A 21,815-nucleotide genomic window follows, 5' to 3' on the forward strand; every position below is an offset into this window, starting at 1 on the left:
TCCCAGTGCTTGAACTCTATTACTTTTAGTCCTTACATTCTCCTATTTTGCTTGGTATTTGAAGGTCAGCCATGGAAAGGAGGATAAAGGATGTGAGTACACGTTGGAGCTTGTGCATAAAAAAGGAAGAATGATCAGTAAAAATCTTGTTTTCTTTCTCCAAAGCATCCACTAAACAGTGTCTGTCTTGGGGGTAAAGGCCACCTCACGAGGTTAGGACTCTGATGAAAAAGACTAGGACTTAGGGCAATGAATTTTACTGTTAGATAACAGCACCATTACTCTACTAGAGCACAATTGAGTTTAATATTGAATTCATGTCACACCAACAAATAGTATACCAAATGTTTACTTGAGCCTTTGCGGTTTCCTATATAAATGAAACAAGAAATCTCATAGCCCTTGTGTACAAATATCACACCAATAAGGAACATGCCATAGCATTATTTTTCTTGTATCAGATAGCAAAGTATTTGCCTTAGGAAACGGAGAGGATAAAGTGTGAGAAACTCAAAAATGATAAGTGGCTTGAACAAAATATACAAGCTGTGTACTAAAGGTTATTTTAATCTTCATTTCAGATAATAGAATTACCACGCTAGGTGAGAAGAAAAGACTGAGCCAACTGTCATTAAGTTGAACTTTTCATTAATTTGTCAGACGGCAACCACCATGGCAAGTTCACTGCAAAGCTTATTATCAGATGAAGTCCATTATGCTGAATCATTCCAAGTGTTCCTTGACAAATCGACAGAACATGAGTGCACGCAGGAATTTATTTGAAAGGATTTGCCAAACATAATTTCAGGGTAAGTTATTCTGTCTATTCATTATATATTGTTGTAACTAGGTAGTTATAGTTAGGTAAGCATTTCCTTGGGAAATGCCTTTTGCATTTTGGTAATAACTTTGGTGCCATTTGACAAATCTCTGCAAAGCTTTCTAAAACTTTTCCATCCAGTTTTTTTGTGGAAAGTTTCATGGTTATCCATCAAGCAGGGGCTGAGAAAAAAAGGTTGCCTCAAAATGCAAAATCCTCATGCATTTTCCATAGACTTCTTTGACAAGCACTAACGCAAAAACTGCAGAACTGAATTACACCAAATTTCGGAGGATGCTTGATATTGGCTCAATGATTGTGCTTTTTCTGATTTTGTGTAAATCTTCTCAGTTGTTTATGAGAAATTTAACATTACAAAATGTTTGTATATCCTGACGGTTGGGTTTGCGGCACTCTCGCAAGAGTCCAGCAGGAGTGCAAATTGTGGGAGATTGTGTCTGTTAATTACGGTCCCCGGGCCATCACGGCAAACCGTGCCGATTGTACGGAGGGACCGACGTGACTCCGCCCACATTGATCCTCACTTCCTGCCCCCGGGTATATGAGGCTGATGGCTTTGCGGCCACGCTGCATTAGGTAATTGCGTGCCGTGAGGCTAGCCATGGTTCTTGTAAGCTGGTCTGCTCTGATTTGTACATTGCTTACACTTTGCACTTCTGGTTTTTAAAACTTTTAAAACTTGTTTTAGTTTCTGCTGCTTACTTGTGGGAGATTATTTCTGTTAATCGCAGTCCCCAGTTCATCACGGCAAACAGTGCTGATTGCACGGAGGGACAGATGCAACTCCGCCCATATTGATCCTCACTTCCTGCCCCCGGGTATAAGAGGCTGATGGCTTGCCGGCCGCGCTGTATTAGGTAATTGCGCGCCGTGAGGCTAGCCATGGTTCTTTATTAAGCTGCTCTGCTCTGATTTGTACATTGCTCGCACTTTGCACTTCTGGTTTTTAAAACTTTAAAAACTTGTTTTAGTTTCTGCTGCTTACTTGTGGGAGATTATTTCTGTTAATCGCGGTCCCTGGTCCGTCACGGCAAACAGTGCCGATTGCATGGAGGGACAGACGCAACTCCGCCCACATTGATCCTCACTTCCTGCCCCCGGGAATATGAGGCTGATGGCTTGCCGGCCGCGCAACGGACGCGCGCAGCGGGTATGCTGCTGTTGCACTGAAGGCGCGCCAAAGGCAAGCCTATCTGCGCCCGTCCGTGACTGGATCGCGGCCGGCGTCAGCCATGCTGCTGGTTGTAGTAGCAGTGAGCCCATATGCTGGTCCCGAGACAATTTAATGGGCCTCCGAGGCTCGATTTATCCTGGGTCTCACCAGATTGATTTAGCTTTTTACCCACTACCACATAGCTGCCACGCATGCGGTCAGTCTCTGAATCAGTTCATGGGCCCTAGTTTGAGAAAGGTACTTCCCCACTTGGCGTACGAGTGCAATGATAAAATCAAGGCTTGCCTCATTAACTGCAGATCATTGCCCAAGCATGCAGTGGATGTATCGTCAATTTTAATTGAGGGTACCTGGAATGTTATGTTTTTAACAGAAACCTGGCTTAATGCGGACACAGTGACAACAATTACACTAGCCATCCCACCAGGTTTCAAAATGTGCCACGCCAATCGAGAAGGTGGGAAAAGGGGGGGTGGGGTGGCGAATATTTTTAGAGATTCATGGGAGTTGGTGTCCTCGGCCCTTCTTTCTGTACAGGACATTGAAGGACTTAACTTTTGTATACAATTCAACCCTCATCTGCCCTTGCAGGCATTCTCATCTACAGACCACCCGAATGTGCAGCGATTGCTGTGCAGACTCTATGTAATTTTATTGCTCAAATGTAATGTATACCAATTTTATGGCCCTGGGAGATTTTAATTTGCATGTGAACGATTCGAACTGTTCACTAGCAGCGCAACTGGTTTTATCTTTAACAGGCACCAACCTCATACAACGGGTGTCTTCCCCGACGCACATAGCGGGGCACACCTTGGACTTAGTTTTCTCCAACTTTTGTGTCATCAATATGAAGACTCTGTTCCCTCTGACCTGGTCGGATCACTACATGATCCCTTTCTCATTTACTCTGCCCAAACTGGGGCAAGTTAAGGGAACTTTTTTTATTCATAAATGAAATTGGAATAACCTGACAAACAGCGTTAAGACCTATTCTGCAGGACAATTTTCCCTGTTCATCCTCTGACCCAAATGCAGATGCAACCTATGTATACCAATGGATTGCTACTGAGGTGGAGTCAGTTGCGCCGGTCAGAGTAGTGAAATCTACTAGATTGTCCCCTACTGCTCCCTGGTTTTCTAATGCCCTTAAAGAAAAAAAAAGCAGGTGCAAAAAATGGGAGCGCCAGTGGAGGTTGTGCTACTGTGATATAGCCAAGGCAATTTACGAAAAAGAATTAAAAGATATTCATAAGGCTATAAAAGCAGCTAGGCGGGACTATATTGTTTCTCGCATTCAGAATGCAGACTATTCCAGTAGTGACGTTTTTAAAGTAGTCCAAACCTTTTTTAAACCCAAGGCGATAGAGACTAATATGACACCATCTCTAGCCTCTTGCGAAAAAATTGCTAGTCACTTTGACAATAAAATTCTAAAGGTCTATGACTCCTTTCGGACCTCTAAAGCAACTGTGAAAGCGGATATATCCTTGGCTGAGGAGGAGGCACCTCTGCTTACCAACTTCATACCAATATCACCTCAGGATGCTCTAGCTGAAATCCAAAATGCCGCTCAGGCGCCCCAGATGATCCATGTCCTCCCAAACTGTGGAAAATGTTATCCCTTTCCCTGATGGGCAGGCTACTTCATATATGAAACTCTTCTCTGGAAACGGGCGTCTTTCCTGATAAATGGAAACATGCACCACTACTCCCTTTGAGAAAGAAGCCAAATGGGGAACCAGGAGATCTTAGCAACCTTAGACCCATCTCTCTGCTCCCCGCCCCAGGAAAAATGCTTGAGAAGCTGGCTCAGCGCCAACTGACCAGTTTTAGTGAGCAGAATAGTGCTCTGCATGACACACAATCTGGTTTTCGGGCAGGATTCAGTATGGAGACCGCTCTTCTTGAGATTGCAGAGTCGATAAGGTGGTCGCTGGATTCAGGATCATCAGCATTACTGGCGCTCCTGGATCTGTCCTCGGCATTCAACACTGTAGACCACACCATTCTGGTCCAGAGACTACAAGGTGTGGGCTTGGGTGGGAAAGAGCTGACCTGGCTGACATCCTATCTGAGTGGGCGTACTCGGAGAGTTGCCTTTAAACCATTTGAATCCAAACCAAAACAGCTCTGGTCCGGTGTCCCACAGGGCTTAGCCTTGAGCCCTTTACTTTTTAACCTCTACTTAGCCCCTCTGTTCTCTTTGATTGCCAACTGGGGAATGAAAACGATCACCTACGCTGACGACACCCAGTTGTTTTTTTTCGTTTAAGGAGCAGACGGTAGATGCTTTTAAGAATTGTAAGGGTTGCTTGCGCGACATAGCATTATGGATGAACTCAAATAAATTAAAGCTTAACGCTGGGGAGACAGAAGTTATGTTCTTCGGTCAGGGCCAAGTGCCAGATTCAGATTCATGGTGGCCGTCAGAAATGGGCCCACCACCTTCCCCTGCCACATGTATTCGAAATTTTGGGGTGAGATGGGAGTCTGACATTTCCTTTACAGCCCAAATACAGCAAGTCTTTGCAATGTTTTTTAGTAAATTAAACATTTTCCAGGAAAATTCTGCACTTTTTACTGGAAGATTGCCGCAAATCAGTAGTACATGCCACAGTTGCATCTAGGCTCGATTACGCTAATGGCCTATATCTTGACCTTCCTAAATATGCCATTTACTGCCTTCAGATGATACAGATTTCTGCTGCAAGACTGGTTTGTTGTATACCATTTCGACACCATGTCTCTCCGCATCTACAGAAGCTCCACTGGCTTTCAGTGAAGAAAAGAATTATATTCAAGGCCATGACGTTAGCCTATCGGGCTCTTAACGGAAAATGCCCTGGTTATCTGAAGGAAAAACTGTGTCTCTACAAGCAAAATCATCCGCTGCGATCTAATTCTCATAAACTGCTGCGCACCCCACGCTTTACGATATCATGCTTGGGCGGTAGAGCATTCACGGTCAGAACGGCTTCACTGTGGAACGCTCTACCAGGTCTCCTGCGGCAGGCAGTTTCATAAACTTGTTTCAGAAAGGCCTTGAAGGCTTGGCTCTTTAGGGCAGATTAATGACGGGCTGTTAAGTCTGCTACCCTCTCTGACGCAATTTCACTTGGTGTCTTCGCACCGGGACACCCCGGTTTGGGGTAGCTGTCGCGCTCTATGAGCTTCAGTGTTATTATTATTATTATTACATTTAAAAATCAAAGCATTTAATTGAACTAGAGGCCTTGCTTTCCCATTAGGGATCTTGAGATGTTCCTGCGAGTCCCAAGGGAGTGAGCCCTCTCATTGACTGGCAGTAGGAGGTTTTGAAATGAAATGGCCAACTCTGCACTTGAGCACAAAGCTTCAGGAAAGATTGACACAGAGAAGAAGGAGAGACATTTGAAGCATAAGCAGTGTCCGATTCCTCATTTGGTGCAGAACTGTGGGACCATATTAATGTTGACCAGGTGGAAGAGACTGGGGAACAGATTTGTGGGGTATTTCCTGAAATTGCTCCAAAGTACTCCTATCATACCTTTTAGAGTAGACCTAAACTTAAAATTGATACGAGTCCTAATGAAACTAAAGCTATTACTGTTCTGGATACGGGTCTGAGCTGTTCCAGATCTAAAACAGTATAGGGATTGGTGAATGATATCTTAAGCTCAGTGAGAACGTTGAAATCTCCTTGGCTCCAGTTTGTCAAGTTATTCCTTGAAGATTTGGAGCTAATTGATCTGTGGTCGGACATGGAAAGTATCGATCTGTTTCCAAGTAAGCTCATGAATTTGTGCCACTGGTAACATGAATTGGGAAAAATGCACTGGTGTCCCAATTTAGGGAGATTAACCCTGCAGTTCCTGCAATTCAAACCCGCTCCCAGTTTTGAATTTTTTTCTATAACATTAAGCTCCCTTTGTAAGGTAATTTTTTGTTCGGTTTAGATTGGATACATTGCCACTTGCCAAGACAAATGGAAGCGCTGACCCCACGGGCAAGCCAATTGCTGGGCATGTGGTGTTGCTCCCAAAACTGAGGCCCATTGTCTTTTCTTTTGCAAGACGTATAAAAGACAAAAGAAATTCTGGATCCTACAACTTTTTAGGCAACTGGAAGATAGATAATACAAAATGGCCTTGATGATCTGCAATTTGAATGCCAGTCTCTGTGTCCTATTCGCTGTTGCAAAATTCTTAGAAGCATTTGGACCTTATTTAAGTATCTTTGTCTTGTATGGTCCAGCCTAGTATGTATAACCCAGTACCATATTAGAAATTTGGCTCTGGTTTTTCCTAAGCATGCACTTTATCTCGATAATCATTGTATGCAATGAAACATTGCAATAGGATCCTAGCCACAATTCGGATGTAGTATAGTGGGGGATGCTGGGGTTCAAAATGCTGTAGGGCAGTATAGATGCCTAACATACGCCCCCTCAACCCCCCCACTTTGAGGCCAATCAAATATCTAATAATCCCGGGTTGTAGGAGCCAAGCAGTCTGTGTAATTACCCTGCCGTATAATGTTTCCTGCATAATAGTTTGTGAATACTGGCTGACAATTTTCTTATTGTTTTTTTTACATGTTTTAATTATACTGTTGCCAGAAATATTTGAGGGGCCCATTCCTAATGGCCCTCCCAAATCTGTATAAGATAACGTGTGGAATTCCTGACTCGGGGAACTCTGGGATTAGATTGTTGTAGCCCACTAGGGAAATGATTGAGACCACGTTTAGTATTAGGTTTGAACATTTCCGAATAACATGGCAGACAAGGATAGGTTTTCATCTGAGATGCAATGGCACCTGTGTGATCCACCATTGGTATCTTTTATTCTATTAAACCACAAAAATTACTCCGACAGACCATCATGTGGTCAGAGCCAAGGAGTCCTTAGATTCGAATAGGGAAGTGTTCAGTGTGCGGGTAGGTTTCTAACTTCACCCAAAGTTGAGGAAAGGAGGCAATTCCTTTTTGTTTAGTTACCCTCACACACTCTAGTGGTGTCATGCTTCATTATCGGGTCACCCCGACGCCTACATGTCGGAGTGAGCTCAACCACAGTGTTATGAGCTCTTAGTGATAAGTGAAGACCAGGGGGAATGAAAGATAAGAAACCTCAGACAGATCCCCGGTTTCCCTTTATTCTTGGGTCTGTCAGGGTTGTTACAAATCTAGAAAATTAAGGTTTGTGGGAGAGTTATGGTCCTATGACCCTAGTGCCAACATGTAGGTCCTGGACTTTCTTCAGGGCAAAGGTGATCCACCCTGGGGGGAAGGGAAAGGGAGTCCCCTAACCTGTCAGGTTATAAAGGGCAGAGTAGCTGCTCCTTATGTGTGTGTAACAGACAAGTAATCTGTCGTGCTTGGTTATCCATCTGTGAAAAGAAGAAGGGGACGGACAACACACAACATTATATGAGCATGTAACAGAATTTCCTTAATGCTACTTCCCAATTCAGTGCCCAAAACACAACATGCCAGGTGAGTGTGCACTTACTGGTACTGTTGTCAATTGAGAGCAACGCCCCCATTGTGACTACAGAGCGTCGTCCTGACGTTGCGTGTCAAGCTATGATTTCTGGGCAATGTAGTTTGTAGAGTATGGAATGGTACGTAGATTGGTTACATTCACATCTAGGTGTGTACAGTTCTGTGTCAATATAAAATGCTTCATGTATGTGACATTTATTTATTCCTTTCCCTTTGGTGTGGTATTTGGGTAACGCATTGGCGCGCAAGGGGTGTGCAGTTAATAAAAGATCTGCTGTCAATGTGTGTGGTGGAGGGAAACTACCTTTACAACGCAACCATTACATCGTACTACACTTACAATGCAGGCATTACATCGCAAAATCCTTTACAACGCATGACACTACAACGCAGGCATTACAATCCATACCATTACAACGCATGACACTACATCGCATGTCACTACAACGCAAGCATTACAACACATAGCATTACAACGCATACCATTACAACGCATACCATTGGAGTTAGAATAATAATTTTTAACCCCTACACTATCCAGCACTTACCCTATGCACCCCCTGGAGTTAGAATAGTAATTTTTACCCCTACACTTTCCAATACTTACCTTAAATGCAATGTAATGGTATGTGTTGTAATGGTATGCGTTGTAAAGGTAGTATGCGATGTCTTGGAATGCGCAGTAAAGGTAGTTTTTAAAATGCAATGTAGTATCGTGATGTAATGGAATGCGTTGTAGTGGATGTTGTGATGTAAAAACTGCGTTGTAAGTGCATGCGTTGTAAATGTATGCGCTGTAACATCATACATTCATGGTGGATCTTAGAAGAAATGGGCGTTAACAGACCAGGGTAATGCCCGTGACCTGACCTAACTATAGATAAATGTAGCGTGTCTGATGGCATGATGTTATTTGTGATCCAAATATTTTGTACACACTCCTGTTGTACATAGTGGTGTGTGAGTAGATTATTTATTCAGTTGACACCATGGTATGGAGCCGTTCAAGCCATTTTCATTTGTTTTGGAACAGTACACCCACCGTTGCTCTAGTTCTAGGAGTCTTTTGTTAGGATTACCGGTGCCTTTCACATTCTCTATGATTGTCCATAAGAGAGCTCTGTGCTTTATGTTGTTTTTCTTTGTAATTTGGTGTCAGTTTTGTTGCTGTTATTGCATGTCGTATTGTGCTTCTATGTTCGCTGAAGCGAACTTTCACTTTACGACTGGTCATGCTTATATAGGACAGATGGCATGGACATTTAATCAAGTAAACTACTGATTCAGAATTGCAGTTAGTGTGTGATCTTTGTTCCCATGGCAAGTGTAGGGCCAGGTCAAGGCGTTTGGTATGTTCTGTGAAAAGGCACGCTACACATGACCCACAGGGATAATGTCCTATGACTGATGGAGTGTTCCATTGTGTCAGCTGGCTGATGGTTTTTGTTTTGACTGTATCCGTGTGAACCAGTGTATCTCTTTAGCTTGTGTTTCTTTTGAAGAAAAACATGGGTTTTTCATAGAGCAGTGTGTTAGATGTCAATATGAACCATTTGTTGTTGATTATTTTTTTCACATCATTAGATGAGGAATTATAAGTAGTAACACAGATAAGTTGATCCGGTTGGTTTTTTTTGTGGGTCTCCAGTAGGGCTTCCCTAGGAGTGTTATGTGCTCTTTTTTTGGCTCTTTCTATAATCTTTTCAGGGTATTTCTTTTGTCTGAGTTTGTTGGTAAGAATGTCAGCTTCTTTTTTGTAACCTTGTAGATCAGAGCAATTTCTTCTTGCCCTCAAGAACTGGCCAACCGGAAGATTATCCCTTAGGGAGCGTGGGTGTGCGCTGTCAAATCTTAACAGGCTATATCGGTCTGTAGGCTTTGTGTAGAGGGAGCTTATCAGGGTACCTCCCGTTGCTGTCAATGTAACGTCCAGGAAGGAGATCTTTTCTCTGTGCATATTCATGGTGAATCAAAGGTGAGGATTCAAATTATTGATCCAATTCATAAAGTTATTCAGACTGGAAATATCTCCTTTCGAGATAAGAAGGACATCATCAATATATCTGTACCATTTGAACATATTGAACAGAGGTACTCCCTTTCGTGGTCTTTAAACATTGACCATCGCTAAAATTCCCCTCTGTTCCCCCCACTTCCACCATGGGACACACCACAGGGTTTGACTACAGGGCTACCTCTTAAGACCTAGCGGTCCCTTGAGACACGGTCTCCCTCTAGATTTTGGGTAAGAGTGTGTTTTTTATGAGTGCATGGAATACTTTTATGACAAACATGAGCGCATTGTTGAATTTTTAAATAAACTTCATGTTAAAAATGACAGGTCTGTTTGAAGAGATTGACACGTGATATTTTATACTTTGGAATGTACATGCACTGGCATGCAGTAAATGTCAGTATGCGAGCAAAATTGCCACCACATGTTTATCTGCCACATAGAGATTTTGTGTTACACAGAAGGATGTGAGTGGCACATGTTGGACGAGATCTAAAACATGTAAGCGCACACTCACTTGGCATGTTGTGTTTTGGTCTCAACCTATACACTGAATTGGGAAGTAGCATTAAGGAAATTCCATTACATGCTCATAAAATGTTGTGCGTTGTCTGTCCCCTTCTTCTTTTCACAGATGGATAACCACGCATGACAGATTAATTGGCTGTCACACACACATAAGGAGCAGCTACTGTGTCCTTTATAACCTGACAGGTTAGGGAACTCCCGATCTTGTCCCCCCAGGATGGATCACCTTTGCCCTGAAGAAATTCCAGGACCTACAAGGCTGCCTGTGGACTGAAACCTGTTGGTACCAGGGTCATAGGGCCATAACCCTCCCACAAACCCTAATTTTTTAGATTTGTAACAACCCTGACAAACCCAAGAATAAGGGGAAACCGGGGATCTGTCTGAGGTTTTTTTATCTTTAATTCCCCCTGGTCTTCACTGATCACTAGGAGCTCATAACACTGTGGTTGAGCCCACTCCGACTTGTAGGCGTCGGGGTGACCCGATTATGAAGCATGACACCACTAGGGTGTGTGAGGGTAACTAAACAAAAAGGAATTGCCTCCTTTCCTCACCCTTGGGTGAAGATAGCCACCTCTCCTCACACTGAACACTTCCCTTTTCGAATCTAAGGACTCTCTTGTCTCGGACCACATGATGGTCTGTCGGAGTAATTTTTGTGGTTTAATGTTTTGACATGGGAGGTTACACTCCGACCTAGGATCCTCTCAACCCACCAGGCATTTTAGATAACCCTGGTTTTCTCCAGAACCTTATTGTGTACTCACACATCTTTTATTCTAGCCATGATGCTTGTATGTATATTCATTTTTATTGGAATGAATTGCACTTTTTTAGATATGTTGTATTTGTATGTGACTTTTATGGCCTTCGGACAAAATAAAGTACTTTTTTTTACTTTGACTTTGAAATGGCTGCCATTATAGTTTATTAGAAAAAAATGCTGATGTAGTGTGAAAAAGGCATATAAGCAGTTGGAAAAAAGGCATCCTGTCATATGGTAATTGAGAGGAGGTCTGTAAGGCATAAGTACTGTAATAAAAAAAGTGAAACTCCTTTTTAAAAAAATGTTGCAATCCTGCGAGACACTTGCGGGATTGCAAAAAATTATTGAGGGGTAGATAACATCTCTTTCCACTGTACTATGGACATCTGTAGCCCTAGGGAGAAGTCTTACTATAGAGGTAGTTCATCATTACCCCTACAATGCATATTTAGCACACTGTAGAACAGTCTGAGCAGAGAGGCCTGTCCCTTCCCGTACTTTACTATGTATGCTTGCCTTCCTGTGAAGGGATGCTAGTGGAGATTCTAGTCCCTCCCCACAGCCTACTACTTATACCTATCATCTAGAAGTTACCGATCAATGGGGAGGTCAGTCCCTCTCCATACCGTACTATGGACACCCGATATCCAAGAGAGAGGTCACAGTGGAGAGTCTAGTCCCTCCCCACACCCTATTACATATACCCATCACCCTGAAGTTAGCCATCAATGGAGAGGGCAGCCCCTTTTCGTACCCTACTTTGCACACCCCTCATCCAAAAAAGAGATCACAGTGGAGAGGCCATTTCCTCCCTAAACAGTACCTTAAATGCCTGTCACCCTGGGCATGTGTCTCAGTGGAGAGAGCACTCATTTGTCACCACCTAATATGCACACTGTCAACCCGGGGGAAGGTTTCATAGGGGTGAGGGTAGTCGCAACCCATAGCCTAGTACAAACATCTGTTAACCTGGGGAGAGGTCTCCCTTCCTATAATATACAACGCAAGCTCATCACCTTGGGTATAGGTCTTAGAAGCTTAATTATTTTGCTGTTATTTTTGTAGTTGATATTGTATGAATCAAAATATTTTTGAAAGTCATTTATTTAAAAGCAACAATATTTTTGTTTTCAATATATGTAAAAATAGATATTTCTAACAACAATATGTGTGTTCTCGATGTTTGTGGTTTTCATAGTTGGGTATACAATGACAATGTTTTTGTTATATATATTAAATTCTAGATATTTTTGTGTTTCGATATTTTATTAATCAATATTATGCAAGTTATCCACTGAGTGAGCTTAAATCATGATTTTGAGCTCTTTGCAACCTTGAACAGACCCGTTTGCACCGAGACTGTGCCACTCACCCCACAAATCTGAGCAAAGCGCCATCAGTCCAACTCTTCACACCGCAGCATTGACCGCTCACAGGGGAAAGCCAATGCACAGCTCCAGCCAGCCCATCCATAATGCCCAGCCTGCTCTTGGTACCATTCCAACAGCCTCCTGTGACAATCTCCTTGCTCCTGGCAGCCCTCTCCAACACACACAGGACTCATGGCACAAAACCTGAGAAGGTAAACCTTCAGTGGGACTAACCTGGGACCGTATCTATCCTGCGGTCCATCGCGGTTGTCCTGAACTTTTGAATTTTACCTGGTTTAGTGCTACCAGATTGGTGCTTTGTGTTTTTTGGCACTATATTCACTTTATTCTCTGAAAATTCATATCACCTGGCCTACTCATTAGATTTATGTCGTTTTAGGCTTGTTTTATTTATTCAATTCAACTCTACTCTTTTATCTTGGTGTGGGATACTTTTTCTGTGGTATTTCCACTGTGTTGCTGTTTGAGGTTTTGCCCAAATACTTTACACATTCCCTCTAAGTTAAGCCTGACTGCTTTGTGCCAAACTACCAGAGGTTGAGCACAGGCTAGTTTGAGGGTTGCTTGTGCCTTATCCTGACAATGATTGTGGTTCCTGCTTGACCAGGGCTCACACCCCAGTAAACCAATAACCCAATTTCTCACATTGGTGATCAGAGGTGAAGATCAGGACTTATGTTTGCTCAGTGCCATAAAGTGATTTGGTGTACATTAAGATCCCATATCTGAGACCAATTCAAGTTTTAAATTCTCCGTGATAAACATTTTATTTTTTTTTATTTTTTTAATCATTCTAGTCTACCTGACTGTTTGTGTCTATGGGCCCATCTGCAAGAATGGAGTTTGAGCTTGCCAAACTGGAGGGCTACACTGTGGTTGAGCTTAAAGAGTTGTGCAGGAGACTGTGTTGTCTGCCAAAAGAGGCACCATAAGGTGGACCTTCAAAAGGCTTTGAGGGTATGGGCAGAGACCCACCAGTTTACAGGCACAATAGATGACCAGCAGGAAGAGGATGAGGTGGCGGGATCATAGGAGGACATGCAGGAGGGTCCCAGAATACAGCCTGTTGAAGGAAGGGGTTGACATGTCACCAGGATTGGAGACACCTCCTCATTCAGGAAGTCGTTTTTTAACTCGCAACCTGTTCTAAGAGGAGCTGGCAGAGAGGAGGAAGCAGTGAGTGTTTAAACTGCATATGGTACAGTTGAGAATGAAAGAGAAGAAATTGGCCATTATGGAAAGGACACTGGCCATACAGGAGAGAATAACTGAGAGAGGTTGGCTAAGCTAATAGGTGGAGCCTTAAGGACCTGGACATTAAAGCCAGGCAGTGATGGTAACAGCATTACTATGGCACTGGCTGGAGACAAGAGGGCCCATATTCCTAAAGGTCTGGTGCCTGAATTTGTTCTGGAAACAATATCAATAAGTGGTTTGAGGATTTTGAGATTACTTTACAGATGCACAGGATCTCTAAGGAGGATTGAGGAGCTGGTCTGTGTTTGCATATTCCTAGCAAAGGGAGCGACACCCTACAGACCCTATAGAAGAGCGACAGGATGAGGTATCTCCCCATGAAGGAAGCCCCTGTCATAAAGTATGTCTTACCCTGGAGAAGTACAGGCAGAAGTCTAGGGACAGTCAGAAACTACCCCAACAGCCCTGGCTAGATTATGTGAATTCCTTTTGCAATGCACTGGATGGTTGAGTGAAGGACAGTGAAGTAAAATATTATCAGGTGCTGTACAATTTGAGGGTTTATTACGATGCCATCCGGAAAGGCTCCGAACGGAATTCGGATTTAATGAATCCGATTCTGACCCTATGTTTCCAACCAAACCAGACACCTTTCCAGACTACCGATTACGATGCAAGGAAACCATCCAGGCTGCCCGAATTGGTTCTGAACAGCATTTGGACAGTCCAAGTCATTTGGAGGGGATTTGTACAGCTTGCTCATTGCACCATCAGGATTCAAGCAAGCCGGGCCGACGACGGCTGAAATGCCAGAAACCGGTCCCCGGAAGCTTGTTTCCTTCCCAGTGTAAGAATTGGCTTGGTAGTTTGGTTTGCCCTGTTCCCATCATGCCCTGGGACAGGAACAGACTAATTTGCATATAGCCAGGTTCTGAACTGGGATGGTGCAGTGAGCTAAAAAACGGTGTTGGATCTAGCCCTGATCTCTTGACTGGGTGAGAGTATTCTGCTTAAATCAGAAACTCTGTCCTTCACCACCCCTTGTTGTTAAATATTTTGTCCACCCTAAGCGTGGAAGGGTATACTCAGATGTGAGTCCCTTGCTCATTGCACCATCAGGATTCAAGCAAGCCGGGCCGACGACGGCTGAAATGCCAGAAACCGGTCCCCGGAAGCTTGTTTCCTTCCCAGTGTAAGAATTGGCTTGGTAGTTTGGTTTGCCCTGTTCCCATCATGCCCTGGGACAGGAACAGACTAATTTGCATATAGCCAGGTTCTGAACTGGGATGGTGCAGTGAGCTAAAAAACGGTGTTGGATCTAGCCCTGATCTCTTGACTGGGTGAGAGTATTCTGCTTAAATCAGAAACTCTGTCCTTCACCACCCCTTGTTGTTAAATATTTTGTCCACCCTAAGCGTGGAAGGGTATACTCAGATGTGAGTCCCTTGCTCATTGCACCATCAGGATTCAAGCAAGCCGGGCCGACGACGGCTGAAATGCCAGAAACCGGTCCCCGGAAGCTTGTTTCCTTCCCAGTGTAAGAATTGGCTTGGTAGTTTGGTTTGCCCTGTTCCCATCATGCCCTGGGACAGGAACAGACTAATTTGCATATAGCCAGGTTCTGAACTGGGATGGTGCAGTGAGCTAAAAAACGGTGTTGGATCTAGCCCTGATCTCTTGACTGGGTGAGAGTATTCTGCTTAAATCAGAAACTCTGTCCTTCACCACCCCTTGTTGTTAAATATTTTGTCCACCCTAAGCGTGGAAGGGTATACTCAGATGTGAGTCCCTTGCTCATTGCACCATCAGGATTCAAGCAAGCCGGGCCGACGACGGCTGAAATGCCAGAAACCGGTCCCCGGAAGCTTGTTTCCTTCCCAGTGTAAGAATTGGCTTGGTAGTTTGGTTTGCCCTGTTCCCATCATGCCCTGGGACAGGAACAGACTAATTTGCATATAGCCAGGTTCTGAACTGGGATGGTGCAGTGAGCTAAAAAACGGTGTTGGATCTAGCCCTGATCTCTTGACTGGGTGAGAGTATTCTGCTTAAATCAGAAACGCTGTCCTTCACCACCCCTTGTTGTTAAATATTTTGTCCACCCTAAGCGTGGAAGGGTATACTCAGATGTGAGTCCCTTGCTCATTGCACCATCAGGATTCAAGCAAGCCGGGCCGACGACGGCTGAAATGCCAGAAACCGGTCCCCGGAAGCTTGTTTCCTTCCCAGTGTAAGAATTGGCTTGGTAGTTTGGTTTGCCCTGTTCCCATCATGCCCTGGGACAGGAACAGACTAATTTGCATATAGCCAGGTTCTGAACTGGGATGGTGCAGTGAGCTAAAAAACGGTGTTGGATCTAGCCCTGATCTCTTGACTGGGTGAGAGTATTCTGCTTAAATCAGAAACTCTGTCCTTCACCACCCCTTGTTGTTAAATATTTTGTCCACCCTAAGCGTGGAAGGGTATACTCAGATGTGAGTCCCTTGCTCATTGCACCATCAGGATTCAAGCAAGCCGGGCCGACGACGGCTGAAATGCCAGAAACCGGTCCCCGGAAGCTTGTTTCCTTCCCAGTGTAAGAATTGGCTTGGTAGTTTGGTTTGCCCTGTTCCCATCATGCCCTGGGACAGGAACAGACTAATTTGCATATAGCCAGGTTCTGAACTGGGATGGTGCAGTGAGCTAAAAAACGGTGTTGGATCTAGCCCTGATCTCTTGACTGGGTGAGAGTATTCTGCTTAAATCAGAAACTCTGTCCTTCACCACCCCTTGTTGTTAAATAACAGCATTACTATGGCACTGGCTGGAGACAAGAGGGCCCATATTCCTAAAGGTCTGGTGCCTGAATTTGTTCTGGAAACAATATCAATAAGTGGTTTGAGGATTTTGAGATTACTTTACAGATGCACAGGATCTCTAAGGAGGATTGAGGAGCTGGTCTGTGTTTGCATATTCCTAGCAAAGGGAGCGACACCCTACAGACCCTATAGAAGAGCGACAGGATGAGGTATCTCCCCATGAAGGAAGCCCCTGTCATAAAGTATGTCTTACCCTGGAGAAGTACAGGCAGAAGTCTAGGGACAGTCAGAAACTACCCCAACAGCCCTGGCTAGATTGTGTGAATTCCTTTTGCAATGCACTGGATGCTTGAGTGAAGGACAGTGAAGTAAAATATTATCAGGTGCTGTACAATTTGAGGGTTTATTACGATGCCATCCGGAAAGGCTCCGAACGGAATTCGGATTTAATGAATCCGATTCTGACCCTATGTTTCCAACCAAACCAGACACCTTTCCAGACTACCGATTACGATGCAAGGAAACCATCCAGGCTGCCCGAATTGGTTCTGAACAGCATTTGGACAGTCCAAGTCATTTGGAGGGGATTTGTACAGCTTGATGGACACAGTTTCCGACTGAGTGATTTCAATGACCGTTTCGGAAAGCCGTTCCGATTCGGTCTGCCCAACACAAAACGGCTGTCAGAATCTGACTGTGGGGGCCCGTAGCAGGCCCCCTTCACCCTGAGTTCTCTGGTTGGGGCCCGTGTGGGTACCCAAGGGACCCCCCTTGCTCGTTCGTAACACAGGCTCCCATTGAAGTCAATGCCAGTCCGACCAAATGATGTTGGTAAGCATCGTAATTGGTCAGTCGGCCTTGCAGAACCCAAGTGGGTCAGAAATTATTCTGAAACCGATTTGGTCAGAAGAGTTTCCAAATGACCTCATAATTGGCCCCTTTGTTGTACAGTTCTGCTCCAACACTTGATTGATAGTAAGCTGACCCCAAGGAGCTTGCTAAGGAGGCAACACCAGGGCCCACAAGAAGGTATCTGTGAGGATCACAACAAGGGTGAACAGGGTTTCCACAGGTAGAAGGAGAGGGGAGACAAACCGAGTAGCAGGGAGTCCTTTAACGGTCCCCAAGCTAGCTCTAAGGTTCAGGACTCCCAATCCCTGACTGAGCATCAGACGAAGAAATGGTTTCCTGATAGTAAGTCCGCAGGAAAGCTATCACCTAAGTTCTATCAGTGCGAGCAGGAAGGACAATTCAATGGGGATTACATGTGTTCCAAGCTGGCACAGCCCTCCACTGGTTGGCAGTCACTGGGGTTGGCTAGTGTAGTGCTTGGGAAGGAGATTGTCCCAGTTAGTGGGGGGGCAGTATAGAGGTTACCCTAGTGTCCCTGGATGATGGGAGATGGTGCAGAGAACCCACATGACTAGTAAAACTAGGAAATACCAGCTATTGGTGACCATCAATGGGCAAAGGCTCTGGGAGACACTGGAGCCAACATGACAACCATCTGATGTCATCTCGTACACTCAGAGCAGGTGGCCTCCAATACATTCTACCAAGCTTTTGCAGCTGACAACCATGATAGTCACTACCCAGTAGCTCTGGTTCCCTTGGAGTGGGGGGCTCTCGGGTCCCTTCAGGGTAGTCCTTCCATGCCTGTTGATTGTCTGTTTGGCAATGACCAGGAGCATATCATCCCGGAAGGAGGTGGTAGCTCAGGTATCACAAGGCAATGTTAGGATTGCCTGAGTGGGTGTGCCAGCCCACACTATCCATGGACACCCAAAAGGATAGTTAGGAGGACCTGGAGCCTGTACAAATGGCCCAGGAAGAGCAAGGGGGATGGGAAACCCATTCCTGGAACTTCTACGGTGTGGGAGGAGGCTGAACCGGAGTGGGGTGCCCCAGCGCCTACATATGAGGATGTTGCCACCCTGAGGAACCTACTCCAGCTGGCAAACTGGCAAACTGGCAGCAGGAAGGGGGGCTCCCAGGAAGGAGTTCTGCAAGGTGAAGATGGAGTGCCCGCCTCCTGTGGGCCTGTGGCAGCAGCTCAAGACCTAGGCAGCTGGTGCCACCACTGGTAATCACCTGATTTATTGGGAGAAAGTTATCCTTATAGCAAGCCTAAGGTGCCTGTGATAACATCTGTGTTGGAGGCCCTCCCCAGTGCTACAGGCCCATTCTATGGTAGCTGGGTCATTATGTACCCCTGGCAGGTCATTTAGGGGCAGGCAAGACCTTTGACAGGCTTGTCATCCACTTGTATTGGCCTCAAATGAGGAGGGCATCAGTCGCTTTTTTCAGGTTCTGTTCTGTTCCACCAGGATGGTGGAAAGTCAAGAGGGAAGCGCAAAGCTCCCCTGCAACCTGTTCTTGTTGTTGGCACCTTGGTCTCTGGACCCCTAGACAGCCATGAGCAATAGATTCATCCTGGTCATGGTGGACCATGCCTCCCAGTACCCAGACAGTGACTACGCCCCCAGTGGCTAGGGCACTGATGGGCATCTTTACCCATATGGGGTTGCCCAAGGAGACCGGTTTCAAACTATGGTACCAACTTAATGTCGGCATACATGAAGGCCTTGTGGAAAGAGTGTGGGGTTTTCTACTCCTCACCACCATCAAACCAATGAGCTTATTGAGCGATTCAACACGGGCCTTAAAGGCATGATCATGGGCTTGTCAGAGCCCTTGAGGTGGAAGTGGCCAAGCCTGTGGTTTGTTTACCAGGAGGTGCCTCAGAAGGAATTTGGCTATAGCCCGTTTGAGCTCCTATATCGGTCTCCGGTGCAAGGACCCCTCAGTGTGGTCAAAGAGGGGTGGGAGCAAGCTCCCAGGAAGGCCCCACAGGATATGGCTAACTACATGCTGTCACTCTAGATCCAGATGAAGGACTGCTGGCAGCAAGCTAAGGCAAATTTCGAAACCAACTAGGATGTAATGAAACAGTAGTATGACTACTCTGGTTGAGTTTCAGCCAGGGCAAAAAGGCTATCTGAGAGGATCCACAGGCCCTACAGGGCCCTTGATCTGGACACAATGAGGAGAAAAGTTGCAAGAGTGAGGTTACCTACCTGGTGGACCTCAAGACTTCCAGGAATTCTTTAAGGGTCTAGTAAATCAATCACCTCAAAGTCCACTTGGAGAGGTCTGAATTAACCATGCTCCTGGTCACAAATGATGAAGTGGAAAAGTAGAGGGAACCTCTCTTTGACCGCCTATCTTCCAAGTTAAAGGATGGGTAAGTGGAGGGTGTCCGCTTCTCACCTACATTGACCTTAGACCAACAGAGAGACTGCCAGCAGTTGTTGGGGCAGTTTGCATCTTTATTCACCCTTACCCCAGGATTCACTACATTCTGTACCCATGATATTTACATTGGGGACGGCATATCATTGAAGAGCAACATCTACTCGATGTCTGATAAGGTGCAAGCCAGCATTAGGAAGGAGGTCTCCAAAGCACTCCAGTTAGAGGTTATTGAGCCCTCAAACTGCCCTTGGCCGATCCCGGTGGTGCAGGTCCACAACGTTGCCCCTCCAGGTGCCACCCCAGAAGCCACATTCTCTGTGAACCACCTGGGCCTCATTCCAGTTACTAAGACTGACGTACACCCCATCCCCAGAGCTGATGAGCTCATTGATCGGTTGTAAGCCGCCATGTTCCTCATCACGTTTAACTCAACGTCCGGGTACTGGCAGATTGCCCTAACCGAAGGGGCCAAAGAAAGGTCTGCATTCTGAACCACAGAAGGACACTTCCAGTTCTGGGTAATGCCCTTTGGGTTGAAGAATGCCCCTACCCCATTCCAGAGGTTGGTCATCCTGGTTCTGGGTGGGGGTAAAGAACTTCATTGCCGCCTATTTAGGTGAAATTGCGGTCTTCAGTTCTAGGTGGGTGGACCATTTGTGCCACCTCAGGGAAGTGCTATAGGCTCTGCAGAGGGCAGACCTGAGTATCAAGGCCAGTAAGTGCCAGATAGGGCAGGATTTAGTGGTCTACTTAGTTGGGCCATCGAGTGGCAGGAGGCAAGGTGCAGCCCCTCAGGGCCAAAAGTAAAATCATCCTGGCCTGGGGACCCCCACTGAGACGCAGACAGGATTTAGAACCTTCTTAGGCTCACTAGTATTTACAAGAGATTTGTCAAGTGGTATAGCACAAGTGTTGCACCCTTGACAGAGCTGACTTCTAAGAAGCAAGTACATCAGGTGATCTGGACATAGGTATGCCAGAACGCTTTTGACAGCCTGAAGGAGGCTATGTGCACAATAACCTTGCTCAAAGCCCCTGATTTCTACAAAGAATTACTTGTGTAGACAGACAGCTCAGAGCATGGCATTTTAGCCGTGCTCTCACTGCTGAATGAAGAGGGCAGAATCAACCTGTAGCCTTTTAACATAACATGTGTATTTGTAAAGCACATGGTCACCCAGAGGTATCTTGAAGCTGAATAACAGATATTTATTGTTACCCAACTCAATGGAACTCATTTCATTGACCTCAGATGGATGAAAGGCTGAGTGGACCCACAGAGATTTGAACCTGTGACCATGAGGTCCAACACAGGCCCCTGCAGAGGACGCATTAGTCCATTGAGCCACCAGACCCGCCTCCACTATTAGGAGGTTACTACCCAGGGAACAGTGGTGGAGTGCAATAGAGAGGGAAGCCTTGATAGTGGTCTGGGCACTGATGAAGCTGAGACCATACCAGTTTGGTTCTCACTTCCGGTGTCGGACCCCTGGGCAGTTAATGCAGATGAGGGGTGAGAATCCAAAACTGTTCCGGTTGTCCATCTCCCTAGAGGGAATTGACTTTATAGCGGAACATCATCCTGGAATGAACTACACAGATGCTGATGGTCTATCAATTTCTTCCTCCTTAGTGAAGAGAAATCCCAAGAGGTTGAGAAATACCCCCACTTTAAGCTACGGGACATGTGTGAGACTTGGCATCATAGGTGTAGTTCTCCCCTAACTTTTTGCCTTCCTCCAGTTTTTGCTGATTTTGTTTTTGCTGGCCTCTTTCTCTAAAACATGGTAACATAGGCTTATACTTGTGGAGAAGTGTGGCTCAATGGTTAGAGCGGCAGACCCTGATGCAGAGGTCTGGCCCGGGACCAGGGTTCAATTCCCGCCTCGGCAGGTCTTGGGCTCAATTTCCTCAGACCTGATAATTCTGACCTCGGTACCTATTCTAATTATGGGTCCCACTCTGCAACTCTGGGCAATAGCTTGCTTAATCTCCACAACGGCCCCAACAGCGCTGGGATGCCTGGCTGCACCTGGGGGGTGCCCAGGAGTGGACATTTCACAGGGAAGCCAGGAAGGGTTCCTAAGCGGTATACGGACAGCGCAGGGACACCTCCGGTGGAGGTAGCTGTGCGCTTTACAAATGCTGGCATTTCATTTCATTATACCCAGTTGGCATATTTAGTTTACTTGCAAGTCCCTAGTGAAGTGGCACTTCATATACCAGGCATATAAATGAAATGCTACCAGTGGTCAAACAGCACTTTTTGTGCCACCCACTTAAATAGCACGTTAAACATTACTCAGGCCTGCATTTGTATATCCTGTGTGTGCAATTTTTATCTGCCATTTTGACTTGGCCAA

General features: G+C 45.4%; 1 pseudogene; it reads left to right on the forward strand.

Moving 5' to 3' along the window:
• Nucleotides 1–672: 672 nt before the first annotated feature.
• Nucleotides 673–21,815, forward strand: part of LOC144825089 (histamine N-methyltransferase A-like) — a 340,611-nt pseudogene continuing 319,468 nt past the window's right edge.

This window comes from Lissotriton helveticus, chromosome 3_1 (assembly GCF_964261635.1).
Source record: "Lissotriton helveticus chromosome 3_1, aLisHel1.1, whole genome shotgun sequence".
Classification (NCBI taxonomy): domain Eukaryota; kingdom Metazoa; phylum Chordata; class Amphibia; order Caudata; family Salamandridae; genus Lissotriton; species Lissotriton helveticus.